This window comes from Chiloscyllium plagiosum, unplaced genomic scaffold (genome assembly GCF_037043375.1).
Source record: "Chiloscyllium plagiosum isolate Xiang-an unplaced genomic scaffold, Cpla_swu_hap1 HiC_scaffold_7, whole genome shotgun sequence".
Classification (NCBI taxonomy): Eukaryota; Metazoa; Chordata; class Chondrichthyes; order Orectolobiformes; family Hemiscylliidae; genus Chiloscyllium; species Chiloscyllium plagiosum.
Window position 1 is genome coordinate 32,580,780 of NW_028270145.1, and position 13,295 is coordinate 32,594,074.

At 40.1% G+C, this 13,295-nt stretch overlaps 1 protein-coding gene across 3 annotated transcripts in view; it reads right to left on the minus strand.

Moving 5' to 3' along the window:
• Positions 1 to 13,295, minus strand: part of spag16 (sperm associated antigen 16) — a 988,648-nt gene that overhangs the window by 221,563 nt on the left and 753,790 nt on the right. The window lies entirely within an intron of this gene.

The window sequence follows — 13,295 nt, forward strand, 5'->3', positions numbered from 1 at the left end:
TTGCCCGTTTACACAATAGGACTACTCACACTATAATTAAAGAGCTATTAACTTAAATAGAATTATAGAGAGTGGACAGGCCAAAAACTGGCCATTCAGTTAAATTGATGTATAGCAATTTTAATGCTCCTTACTATTCACTCTTCCTCTAACTCTTTCTAGACTTTTATTTTCCTTTCTCTGTCATATACTTATCTATCTTCTCCTTTACACCATCTACTTCAATGATACTACATAGTTGTAACTTCCACAGTCTAACCAATCTCCAGGTTTCCTCCCCAAAAGCTTTTTAAATTTATAAGAGACTAACATATATTTAAGAGCCTTGGTGCATGAGCCTCAGTAGATGTAGCGACAGTAGCAGAGATAGAGTTACAATGAAGTTTCAGAGAGGCAGTGCTAACACATGCTGGTGGAGTGGAGATCTTGGCATTCTACCTATAATATTTTACATTCCTCCAGCCAACTGCTTTTCTAATTTCTAATCACATTTGATTACATTGGTCCCATTTTCATCCATTAACTATTTCTGCCTCCATCTCTCTAATCTAATCTCGAATATTAGTATCAAGCTGGATTTTATAGAGAAAGAGGTCTCTCCCAACAATTATCTGATGGTTATTAACTGGTTCAGAATGAATTTTTGACTCCTTTTGAAGAACAATCACTGTTAACAAGTAGGCAAATGTGATCAATTTGCACAAATCAAAATCTGACAAAAATTGAAATTATAAAATTGAAAGAAGAGCCTGTTTTCAGTGAAAGGTGAATGTTGTCCAGAGTACTAGAAGAATGCCTAACATTCATGTCCAAACTGCATAATTTGATCTTTTAGGGGTCTCTTCTGGAAGATGGCACAGCCAACAATGCAGCAGCCCCCCTGTACAGCACTGAAGTGTCACCTGAGATTTTTAAAAATTCAATTATGGGCTTCGGTGTCATTGGCTGGACCAGTATCTATTGCCCATCCCTAAATACCCAGAGACCGAATTAAGAGTCAATCACATGGCTGTGTGTTTGGAGTCACACGTAGGCCAGACCACGTAAGATGGTAGTTTACTTTCCTGCATCAGTGAATCAGATGGTTTTTTTCTGACAATCGACAATTGAATACTTAATTCCAGGCTTTTTTTAATTGAATTCAAATTTCACCACCTACCCTGGTGGGATTTGAACCCAGATCCCCAGAATATTACATGGGTTTCTGGGTTCATGGTCTAGTGATACCCATCAGTTGAACTCCGTCAATTTCGTTGCTGACTGCTGTATCATGAAGGTAGAAGTAATGTGATTCAAAAATAGAGCAATTTTTTTAAAAAAAAATCATTAAACCATAAGAGACAGGAGCAGAATTAAACCATTTAGCCCCTCAAGTCTGCTCTGCTATTTGACCATGGCTGAAATGTTTCTCAACCCCATTCTCCTGGCTTCTCTCTGTAACTTTTGATCCCCTTACCAAATAAGAACCTATCTACCTCTGTCTTAAAGACATTCAGTGAATTGGCCTCCATAGCCTTCTGTGGCAATGAGTTTCACAGATTCACCACGTCTGGTTGAAGAAATTCCTCCTCATCTCAGTTCAAAAGGGTTGTGCCTTCACTCTGAGGCTGTGCTCTTACATCCTCATCTCTCCTATTAGTGGAAATATCTTCTTCACATCCACTCTATATCCTTTCAGTATTCTATAAGTTTCAGTGCGACAATGGAATAGAACAAAGAAGAACAAAGAACATTACAGAACAGCAACAGGCCCTTTGGCCCTCAAGACTGCACTGACACATTCTTCCCTTCCATACTAAAACTGTCTTGGTTTACAGGATCCATATCCCTCTACAATATTCCCTTCCTATTCATGTATTCATCTAGGTGCTTCTTGAATGCTGCTATTGTGTCTGCTTTCACCACTTTCTCTGGCAACACGTTCCAAGCAACCACCATCCTTTGTGTGAAAAACTTGCCACAAAAAACACTTTTAAACTTTCCCCCTCGCACCTTGAACCTGTGTTCCCTAATAATTGACTCCTCCATCCTGGGAAAAAGCCTCTTACTTTCCATTCTATCCATGTCATTCACAATCTAATAAACTTCTATTAGGTCACCCCTCAAACTCCTGCATTCCAGTGAAAACAAACTCTTGTCTATCTTTCTTCATAGCTAAAACCCCCCAAACCAGGCAACATCCTTGCAAACTTTTTCTGTATTCTCTGCAGCATAACTTGTCTATTCTTATACTCAATCCCCCTTCTAATGAAGGCAAGCAATGCTATAAGCCTTTTTTACAACCTTATCTACCTGTACTGCCACCTTCAGTGATCTGTAGACTCACATACCCAGATTCTTCTGCATATCAGTACTCCTCAGGGTGCTACTCACTGTATAATTTCCACCTGTACTTGACCTTCCAAAATTTATTACCTCACATTTGTCCAGATTAATCTCCACCTGCCATTTTTTTGCCCATGCCTCCAGCTGATCTATATCTGCTGTATCCTCTGACAATCCTCCTCACTATCCACAACTCCACCAATTTTTGCATTGACCACAAGCTTACTAATTAGACCAGGTATGTTTTCCTCCAAATAATTTATATTGACCACAAACAGCAGAGGTCCCAGCAGTGATCCTTACGGAACACCACTAGTCACAACCCCCCATTCCTAAAAACATCCTTCCACTGCTACCCTCTGTCTCCTATGACAAAGCTAGTTCTGTATCCATCTTGCCAGCTCACCCCTCATACCATGTGACTTTACCTTTTGTAAAAGTCTGCCACAAGAGACCTTGTCAAAGGCTTTACTTATATCCATGTAGACAACATCAACCACTTCTCCCTCATCAATCATCTTTGTCACCTCCTCAAAAAAAATTGAATCAAGTTAGTGAGGCAACACAAAACCGTGCTGTTTATCGCTAATAGGTCTATTTGCTTCTAAATGCATATAGATCTTGTCCCTGAGAATCTCTTGCAATAATTTCCCTACCACCGACATGAGACTCACAGGTCTGCAATTTCCAGGATGATTCCTGCTACCCTTCATAAACAGTCTTCACCTATGGCCAAAGAGGATATTCTCCAAAATGCTCCAGCAATTTGTTCTCTTGACACCCTCAACATGCTGGGATAGATCCCATCAGGACTCAGGGATTTATCTATCTTAATACTTTTTAAAACTCACGACACCTCTTCCTTTTTAATAGCAATTTGGCTTAGAAACTCGACACTCTCTTCCCTGAGATCATCCTCCACCAATTCCTTCTCTTTGGTGAATACCGACACAAAGTATTTGTTTAGGACCTCGCCTACCTTTCTGCCTCCACACATAGATTCCCTCCTTTTACCTTGAGTGGGCTAACCCTTTCCCTGGCTATTCTCATGCTTTTTATATACGTATAAAAAGCTTTTGGATTCTCCTTGATCCTCTTTGCTAACAACTTTTCATGGCTCCTTTTAGCTCTTTTAAGTCCTTGTTTAAGTTCTTTCCTATTTTCTTTATATATTTCAAGGGCTTCATCAGTACCCTTCTTCCTGGATGTTACAATATGCTTCCTTTCTGACCATGCTCATAACATCCCTGGTCATCTGTGATTCATGTAACTTGCCATACCAATCCTTCATTCTCGCAGGAATGTGCTGCTTCTGAACTCTTATCAACTGCCATTTGAAATACACCCACATGACTGATGTAGATTCACCCTCATACTGCTGCCTCCAGTCAAAATTCTCCAGTTCCTTTCTAATATAATTGTAGTTTGCTTTCCCCCAATTTAACACCTTTACCCAACGATTGCTGTTATCCCTATCCATGAGTATCTTAAAACTCACAGTATCATGATCATCACTCCCGAAATGCTCCCCCCCACTGAAATTTCACTCACCTGGCGGGGCTCATTTCCCAAAACCAGGTCCAGTATAATCCCTTTCCTGGCTGAACTGTTTACATATTGTGTCAAGAAAACCTCCTGAATGGCCCTTACAAATTCTGCCCCATTCAAGCCCCTTGCACGCAGTGAGTTTCAATTAATATACGTGAAGTTAAAATCACCCATCACAACAACCTTGCTTTTTAACATCTTTCCAAGATCTGTCAATTCTCTCCTCTATATCCCACTGGCTGTTGGGAAGCCTGCAGCATTGTGATGTCACCTTTCCTATTCCAGAATTCTGCCCATATTGCCTTGCTGCATGAGTCCTCTGATGTATCCTCCCTCAGTACACCTGTGAGATACTCCTTTACCCAGTAATGCAACTCCCCCAACCCTTTTACGTCACTTTCCATTACATCTGAAACAGGTAAATTCTGGGACTTTCAGCTGCCAATCCTCCCATCTTTCAGCCAAATCTCTATAATTGCAATAATGTCATAGTTCTAAGTACTGACCAAAGCTCTAAGATCATCTACCTTGCCTTCTTCTCATATTGAAACATGTCCATTTCATACCACCTACCCCCTGGTCTTTTCAGCAGCATTTCCCTGCCTGTTCTTAGTAATGCTTGCCTTGGTTTTTACCTCTCCCTCAATTTCTGCATGTACTACCCTTCTCCCCTGGTTCTCATCCCCTTGCCACACTAATTTAAACCCTCCCCAACCATTCTACCAAGTATCCCCCCGAAGGGTACTTTTGAGATGCTACATTTCAACTTTCATCCTAGTTCTCTATGTTCTGCATTTAGGACCTCATCCCTTTCTTTTTACCTATGTCGTTAGTACCAACATGTACCACGACCACTGGCTGTTCGTCCTCCTCCTCTAGAATGTCCTGCAACTGATCAGAGACATCCAGGATCCTCGCATCAGGGAGCCAACACATCATCCTGGACTCTCGTTTCTGGCCACAGAAATGCCTATCTATTCCTTTACAATTGATTCCCCTACAACTATAGTATTTCTGTGCTTATCTCTCCCTTCCTCTGCAGCAGAGCCAACCATGATGTCATGAATTTGGCTGCTGCTGTTATCCCAGAGAGGCCATTCCCCCCAACATAATAGAAAATAATAGAGATTAATAGAATATAGGTGTCATTGGCTAAGCCAGCATTTATTGCTCATCCCTAATTGCCCTTAAGATAATAGGTTGTCCTCTTCTCAAATCATTGAAGTCTGTGGGGGGTAGGTATATCCCATACTGCTGTTAAGAAGGGGGTTTCAGAGTTTTAACCCAGCGACAATGAAGGAATGGTGATGTAGTTCCAGGTCAGGCTGGTGTTTTGCTTGGAGCGGATCTTTCAGGTGATGATGTTCCAACACTTAGAACATAGAACATTACAGCAGAACAGGACCTTCGGCCCTTGATAATAAGCCGACTTGTGGAACCACTCTGAAGCCCATCTATCCTACGTTTTCATCTATATGTTTATCCAATGACCATTTAAGCGCCCTTAATGTTGGCGAGTATACTACTACTGCAGGCAGTATGTTCCACACCCTTACTACTCTCTGAGTAAAGAAACTACTTCTGACATCTGTCCTACATCTACCACCCCTCAATTTAAAGCAATGTCCCCTCATGGTAGCCATCACCATTCAAAGAAAAAGGCTCTCACTCTCACTGTCCAAACTATCTAACTCTCTGATTATCTTATATGTCTCAATTAAGTCACCTCTCAACCTTCTTCTCCCTAACAAAAACAGCCTCAGATCCCTCAGTCTTTCCTCGTAAGACCTTCCCTCCATACCAGCAATATCCTGGTAAATCTCCTCTGAACTCTTTCCAAAGCTTCCACATCCTTCCTATAATGCGCTGACCAGAACTGTACGCAATATTCCAAGTGCGGCTGCACCAGAGTTTTGTACAACTGCAGCATGACCTTGTGGCTCCAAAACCCAATCCCTCTCCCAATCAAAGCTAACACACAGTTATGCCTTCTTAATCTGGGTGGCAACTTTCAGGGATCTATGTACATGGACACTGAGATCTCTCTGCTCATCTACACTACCAAGAATCTTACCATTAGCAGTAATGTATTTACTCTTTATTCTTGTTGCTCCTTCCAAAGTGAATCGCTTCACACTTTTCCATATTAAACTCCATTTGCAACCTCTCAGCACAGCTCTGCAGCTTATTTATGTCCCTCTGTAACCTGCAACATCCTTCAGCACTACCCACAATTCCACTAACCTTCGTGTCATCCACAAATTTACTAACCCATCCTTCTACGCCCTCATTCAGATCAATTATAAAAATGACAAACAGCAGTGACCACAAAACAGATCCTTGTGGTACACCACTAGTAACTGAACTCCAGGATGGACATTTCCTATCAACCATCACCCTCTGTCTTCTTTCGGCTAGCCAATTTCTGATCCAAACTGCTAAATCACCCTCAATCCCATTCCTCTGTATTTTCTGCAATAGCCTATTGTGGGAAACCTTATAAAAAACACTTTACTGAAATCCATACACACCACATCAACCACTTTACCCTCATCCACCTGTTTGGTCACCATCTCAAAGCACTCAGTAAGGTTTGTGAGGCACGACCTTCCCTTCACAAAACTGTGTTCACTATCCCTATTCAAGTCTTCCTTTCTAGATGATTATAAATCCTATCTCTTATAACCTTTTCCAACATTTTACCCACTACCGATGCAAGGCTCACTGGTCTATAATTACTAGGGTTGTATCTACATCCCTTCTTGAACAAGGGAGCAACATTTGCTATCCCCCAGTCTTCTGGTACAATTCCTGTCGAATTTTGCTGCCGTTGACCACCTTTCTGATAGAGATTGTGAGTTTGGAAAGAGCTATCAAAGGAGACCTACTGCTGTGCATCTTACAGATGGTAAACATATTGCCACAGTTGTTTCTGTGATGAAGGGAGTGGATGGTAGAGCTGATGGAAGGTGTCCCAGAAGGTATTGAGTTTCTTGAGTGTTGTTGGAGCTGCACCTATCCACGCAAGTAGAGAGAATTCCACCACATTTCAGAGTTGTGCCTTGTGAACAGGCATTGAGGAAAGAGAAACGAATTACTCACAACAGAACTATGAAGCTGGGAAACTCTGGAGGAATCTAAGATAGACTGTACACTTAATACTTCTGACTGAAGATGCCCGTAAATGATTCAGCCTTGTATTTTGCATTGATGTACTTGTCTTGCCTATTGTTGAGTATGGCGGTATTTATGGATCTTCTCTTCATCCAGTGAGTTGTTCAATTGTCCATCACCATTCATGACTGAATATGGTAAATGCAGAGGATATAGTGGATCCCTTGTTGTAGAATTGCTAGGTTCTGTGTGTTGCATGCTCTTTCTGCTGTTTGGCACATAAATCATCCGGGATAGTAGATGCACTAGAGTGACTCCTCATTTTTAGGCGTGGCTGGTGCTACTCCTGCATGCTTCATTGAGTTAAAAATCACACAACAGTCCAACAGGTTTAATTGGAAGCACACTAGCTTTCGGAGCGCCGCTCCTTCATCACCTGATGAAAGAGCAGTGGTCTGAAAGCTAGTGTGCCTCCAATTAAACCTGTTAGATTATAGCCTGGTGTTGTGTGACCTTTAACTTTGTACACCCCAGTCCAACACTGGCATCTCCAAACCATGCTTCATTGAACCTGTGTTGATCCTGGTTTGATGATACTGATATGGTGGGGGAGATATGGCAGGATAAAAGTTACCAATTATGGTTTAATAGGATTCTACTGTTGCTAATGATCCAAGCCACCAAATGGATGTCCAGTTTGAATTGTAGATCCATTTGAAATACTACCCTTTTAGCATGGTAGTAGTGCATCTTCAATGTGAAAATGGGACTTTGTCTCCATAAAGCCTATGCTGTGGTCATTCTAATTTTTTTCATGGCCAGATGCATTTGCAGCAGATGGATTGATGAGGTTGTTGTCAAGTATATTTTTCTGTCTTGTTGGTTTCCTCATCACCCTCTGCAGACTGAGCCTCGTGGCTAAGTCCTTTAAAACTTAGTCTGCAATGATGCAATCAGTGTACAAATTTTTGATCCAATCAAGTTAAAGAATATGCAAACCATCTGTTACAAAGGAATTCAAATGGTTAATTGTATATAAAGAACCCAGAAGAGGCAAATGCAGATAGGAGAAGAGAGGAGATAGCTGAGGATCTTATTTATATTTTTCAGATTTGTATCAATAGCTGATATTCAAATCTAGCAAAGATAGCAGGCTGATTGTTTGCCGACCAGTGGGAATTAGGAAGAAGGGCTCGAGAATTTTACAAGATCCTACTTAAATTCATCCAAATGAGTGTAAAGGAATATTTGTTTTGGTGCTGGTTGTAACCACGAGATTTGCTGTCCTGCTTGTACGTCTTACACCTTCCACCACATCCATCGTAGTTTCTCGGCAACCCCTCTGTGATGTCTGTCATCCAACTATGGCTGAAGCGACTCCACTTTCTGTTGCCCTTCACTTTGACCAATTATGTTTCATAAGATATAGGAGCAAAATTAGGCCATTCAGCCCATCGGGTCCACTCCACCATTCGATCATGGTTGATATGCTTCTCACCCACATTTTCCTGCCTTCTCCCCATAATCCTTCATCCCGTTACCAATTAAAAATCTGTCTAACTTCTCCTTAAATGTACTCACTGTCTCAGCATCCACCACAAATCATCACATGATAACATAACCATGAATGGAGGTTGCAGAGATGCTTTAGTGCGGTTTGGATAAATTGAGGGCAGATGTATGGCAGATGAAGTGTAATATGGACAAATGTGAGGTTATCTACTTTGGTAATGGAAACAAGAAGGTGGATTATTATCCAAGTGATGATTTCTTTGGGAAAAGACAAAGTGCAACAACACCTGGGAGGCCTCATAAAGTAGTCGCTAAAGGTAAGCATGCAGATACAACAGACGGTGAAGAAGACAAAGGTATGTTGGCTTTCAAGAAGATTTAAGTACAGGAGCAGAGATGTCTTGGTAGAATTGTACATGGTCTTGGTGAGACTATACCTGGAGTACCGTGTGCAGTTTTGGCCCATTTATCTGAGGGAGGATGTTCTGTCCATGGAGGTAGTACAAAGAAGGTTAACCAGGCATTTTTCTGGGATGACAGGACTGATTTACAGAAAGAGACTGGAATATATGGCTATATTCACTGGAGTTTAGAAGATTGAGAGGGGATCTCACAGAAACCTCTAAAATTATAATAGGACTAGTCATGGTAAATACAAGAAGGATATTTCTGATAAGTGGGGAGTTCCGAGCCTAGGGTTACAGACTAAGGATATGGGAAAGACTGTTTAGGGCTGAGATGAGAATTTTCTTCACCAATGTCTATGGTGAGTCTATGGAATTTTCTGCCACAGAAAGCAGTTGAGGCCAAAACATTGAATGTTTTCAAAAAGGAGATAGATGCCATTCTTCAGGCTAAATGGATCAAAAGGCATGGTGCATTCAAATTGTATGAGCAGCCATGATTAAGTTGAATGGCAGAGGAGGCTTGAAGGGCCAAATAGCCGACTTCTGTTTCTATTGTCTATGTGTTGATGTTTCTATTTCCTGCCACTCAATAGTTGCCCCTCCACACATTTGCCATTGGACACCCAAAATACACATCCTCATGGCCTTGCACACCAATCAGAAAGTGAATCACCACAATTGGATGATCTTTATTGTCAGTCATTTTCTCAGGTCTAATAGTTTTAAAATTAAAAAAAACATTTTCGCAAGTACAATTTAAAACCCCACATCTCTTTTCCATTTAGTGTTTCTCCTGGGTTGCTCATTATCGTGTCCTCAAGATGATTTTTTAATTCCTTTTTTAACACCAAGGAAACTCTAGGGTAGCAAATCAGTCAGCTACAGGCAAACTGAACAGGTATTTGGATTTTGAGAGGAAAGATTGCGCATTAAGTTTATGAAATTAAAGTGTTTAAAATGAATACTTAATTGGATTACAAAATTTAAGGGTGTCATCCTGTTAAGTGGGGAACTCTCTCTTTCGAATCTGTGAATTAAAAGTCAATTTACTTAAGTGAACACTGACATAATTTGAAAATCTAGCCATGCCAACTTTTCAAAGCCGTCCTTACCAATTTTGGTCAAAATTTGGAGAGCTGTCCTCCAGAGTAGTCAATCAATAATCTGACAGCATCAATCTCATGGAGATGTTTCCTTTAAAGACAGTGTGTAATACAATACCACCACCATCCCCACTGGTTCTATTCTGTCCTACCAGCAGGACAGACTCAGCAGAGCTGGTGACATAGTGATATATAGTCAGAAGGAACTTGCCCTGGGAGTTCTCAATATTGACTGTGTACCCCATGAAGTCTCATGGTACCATATCATATATGGGCAAGGGGATTTCCTTATAAAACTTAGCACTCTATCTCAGCTGATGCATCAGTGCTCCTCCACATTGAGCAACATTTAAAAGAAGAACTCGGTGGCAAGACACAGAATGTATCTTGGGTGAGGGCCTTCAATGTCTATTGCTATGAGTCTGCACCTTTAACAATAAAGATATGGTGCAAAGATTTAATTAAATATGCTCTGATCCTTAATAATGTTTACTCATCTTTATCCCTCACAAGGCCTGTGTTTTATTTTCCATCAAGCCTGTGGAGAAAAATTCTTTGATTACCCCACAACTATTGACAATCTTGCAACTATCCGTAATCCAATGTCTTCATTCTTTTAATGCTCATTTTAGTTACATTCAACAAATTTTTATTTGGCTTCCAACCTCAACACTGTTTGTTTACTTGTACAACTTTACTTTTGAGCTCCTTATTTGATCCCTCTGCTCCTAATCCTGTTACCACAGTAAGCCCTGAAGTAAATAACACAACAACCATAACAAATCCAGGGGGGAGTTTCAAATCACGCATGTAATAAATTCTTAGAGGACTTGATAATAAGTTGTATGTTTTTTCAAATAGCAACAGAAACAAATGATCCTTTCTGATTGCAAGTTAGAGAGAAAGAATCTTTAAAAGTACTAATTACTGAGCCAATACAGTCATTGAAAGAAAAGAAAGATTTGGATTTGCATAGTATCTTTCCTAATCTCAAGACATCTCCACATGCTTTATAGATAATAAAGTATTTTGTAGTGTAGTCACTGTTTCAATTTAGGAAAAGCAGCAGTCAATCTGTACAGCAGAGCCCCACAACAAGGGATAATATGATCATGACCAGATAATCTATTGTTCGTGACGAAAAGTTGAAATATGAAATATTGACCAGCACACTGGTGAGAATTCCCTGCTTCTTTTTGAAATACCACTGTGTAAACGTCCAAATCTACCTAAAATGAAAGAACGGGTCCTGGTTTAACTTCTTATCTGAAAGAGAAATTGACAAGCAGCAGGTTTTCAAACTGGAGGCTCAAAGTTTCAATTGGAAAACCTGGATTTTATTATTGATAGGATCCCCAGCTGGAAGCTAACCTGTTGATAGTCTTGGCTTTAGGTAGGTCAGGGAGCACTCTAGAATAGGCTGCAGTTACAGGCAGGGAGTCTGTCAGTAGGAATGGAGATGGATTTCCTATCAGCAATTTGGCTTGGGGGATTCTGATGGGCAAAGGTTTTGACTAATGCGAACAATGGTATGCTTGCTCGACCAGAGTAAGCATTTTCAGCACCTCCTATTAAGAAGAATGGTGGAACTTGCTATTTTTCCCCTAAGCGATATTAGTGTTCCATGACCTATTAGGTTTCACAGAGTTTGGGCAGGCCAGAGATAAATGTGAAATTATAGATTGGCAATAAATGCTGATCCAGCAAGTGGCATGCACACCTCATGAACATTTAAAAAATATTATCATCAACAAGTCAGTCTTCTGCTACATGGCAAGACTACCTAACAAAAGGTAGCAGTCACCACATTGAGGAGATTGGGGGTGTGAGATGGAGGGGGAAGTCCCTCATAATCGGGCATAGTATGGTCCATGTAGTGGCCCCACTGTGGCATAACTGGGTGCATTAGTGGTAAAGGTTGTTCTTGCAGCAACATACCTCTGCCCTCATCAAGCAACATTGCAGCTCCCATCTGGTTGCAGGGGTCTGTCTGATCAGCTCTGGTGATCTGCAGCCTTGGTGGGAGTCTGGTATCTATCTCCTGACTGGGTGAGTTACAACTGCATCCAGCAATTTCTAGAGGTTGTGTCTCCAAGAATGTACATCCTATTGGCAGATTATTTAACTATTAAAGAAACTTGCCATAAATGGGGACTGCACAGACCCATTACAGAATGTATTTTGCTCATTTACATACCAATAATATGGTGAAGGACCCTAGGTTTACTGTGTCCTCTAAAATTACCATTATTATGTATCAATAAGTTAAGAGAATACAAAAGCAATTGCAAGTCTACCACAATCATGCAAAATTGTTCAAAAGATATGTTACTGTCCTTACCATCACTACATTTTAATATGGTGATGAGACAAATCCAGTGCATACATTCCTTCATAGAAAACACAATACTATCAGCATATCTAAAAAGAAAGTCTCCTCTGAAAAAAATTACATTTAATTAAGTTGACACAATCTACTTTACAGTACATTATAGAAAATACAGAATTATTCACAACACATTCATTTTGCTTTATGTGGTTATTTCCAGTTTTATTTCTGTGCATAAGAGAGGGGTATAATTGAGCATATTGTAAAGTAATAATACTGTAAATGGTAAATATCATAGGAACACAGAACAATAAAGTATAGAAGGAGGCTACTTGGTTCAATATTTCTGAGCTTTCTCTTTGAATTCATCGCCAATTCATCACACCGCCCTGCCATAGATTGACAATTTCTTTCCTTCAATTGTTTATCAAATTCCACTTTAAAAGTTACAATTGAATTTGCTTCCATCACTCAAGCAATGTATTCTAGATCATCATAACCTGCTGCTGATTAGAATTTTTCCCATACCTCACCTCTTGATCCATTTCTAATAATATGATTTATTAACAAGGAAACATCAGCAATCTAGAGAATGGTCCAGACAGATTCATCAAATGCCATTTTATCATAATACTAATAATAATAATCAGCCAAAGTTTAACTTGAAAAGTATATTTTATTGTTTCTGTTACTTCAATAGGGCATACTAGTATTGCATGAAGGCCTCAGATGTAACCTATAACAGATAAAAAAGCAAAAAAACTCCAATCATAGAAACAATAGGTCCATCAACTATTGAACAAGCAGAACTGAAAATTAGTGAAACAGAATTGACATTTCAAGTGTGGTATAACTCTTATAAGCCATATTGAACTCAAAACGTTACTTTGTTTCTCTCTCCATAGATACTGCCAGACCAGCTGAGCTTCTCCAGCATTTTCTGTGTTTGTTTCAGAT